The following is a 1,561-nucleotide window of genomic DNA, read 5'->3' on the forward strand; positions in this document are numbered from 1 at the left end:
ATTCTCCTCCATCCCTCCTTCATTCTCCTCCTCCATCCCTCCTTCATTCTCCTCTATCCCTCCTTCATTCTCCTCCATCCCTCCTTCATTCTCCTCCTCCATCCCTCTTCATTCTCCTCCTCCATCCCTCCTTCATTCTCCTCCTCCATCCCTCCTTCATTCTCCTCTATCCCTCCTTCATTCTCCTCCATCCTCCTTCATTCTCCTCCTCCATCCCTCCTTCATTCTCCTCCTCCATCCCTCCTTCATTCTCCTCTATCCCTCCTTCATTCTCCTCTATCCCTCCATTCTCCTCCATCCCTCCTTCATTCTCCTCCTCCATCCCTCCTTCATTCTCCTCCTCTATCCCTCCTTCATTCTCCTCTATCCCTCCATTCTCCTCCATCCCTCCTTCATTCTCCTCCTCCATCCCTCCTTCATTCTCCTCCTCCATCCCTCCTTCATTCTCCTCTATCCCTCCTTCATTCTCCTCCTCTATCCCTCCTTCATTCTCCTCTATCCCTCCTTCATTCTCCTCCATCCCTCCATTCTCCTCCATCCCTCCTTCATTCTCCTCTATCCCTCCTTCATTCTCCTCCTCCATCCCTCCTTCATTCTCCTCCATCCCTCCTCCATCTTCCATCCCTCCTTCATCCCTCCATCCTCCCCATGGAGGCCAAACAAGTTTACATCCCTTCATTAGATCTAAATCAGGATGAAGTGAGTCGGTTTTTCCTCCATGTTTCTCACTTCATCCCTCCATCATTTCTAATGGATTAAGAATCGACACCCATTTTTTCCTTTTTGATTAAAAAAAAAATGACTTCCTTCTTTAAATTTTATTTTTGTTCTGGTTTTCATTTCCCACATTTTGAGGATCCAACAGGTTTTGTTTTGTTTTTGAAATCCAGTAAATCTTTGATTTAATTTAACTTTTTGATTCATTTTTTACTTTTTATTTATTTTTGTACACGACCAATTTTGGGGGAATTATTGTGTAATTATCCTGCAAACTCTTGTATTTATATTTGAATTTTCTTTGAAAATGTAATTCCCTTTTTCTTGAATTTTTTTTTTTTTACCACAAACTTCTATAATTTTTTTTTTTCCCATTTCTCACATTTTGAAATCAGTTTTATGTGTGTAAGTTATTCCAAGTCCAACAAGTAGCGTGACGTACCAGGTGAAGCACCAGGAGCTTCCATACGCTGCCGTCTCTCCAAAATAAAAGTGAATGTACGCTTCCAGAATAAAAGTGGAGGATTAATAAACCAGGAGAGATCCTGAATCCCACCAGGGACCGGCTTCTCCTGGTTTCTGTTCTCCGGACCCGCCCACACTGTTGCTATGGAAACGGGGTGACGGGGAAACGCTTAAAGTTTGAGAGACGGAAAGTCGGTGAGTTCAGTTTCCTTCATGGAGACAAAGTGACGGGAAGAGACCCGGGAGAACCAGGACCAGAACCAGAACCAGCCAGAAGACCAGGACCAGCACCTCAACAGAACCAGGACCAGAACCAGAACCAGCCAGAAGACCAGGACCAGGACCAGAACCAGAAGACGGATCCAGAGAGTCCAGAAGA

This window comes from Blennius ocellaris (assembly GCF_963422515.1).
Source record: "Blennius ocellaris genome assembly, contig: SCAFFOLD_193, whole genome shotgun sequence".
Classification (NCBI taxonomy): domain Eukaryota; kingdom Metazoa; phylum Chordata; class Actinopteri; order Blenniiformes; family Blenniidae; genus Blennius; species Blennius ocellaris.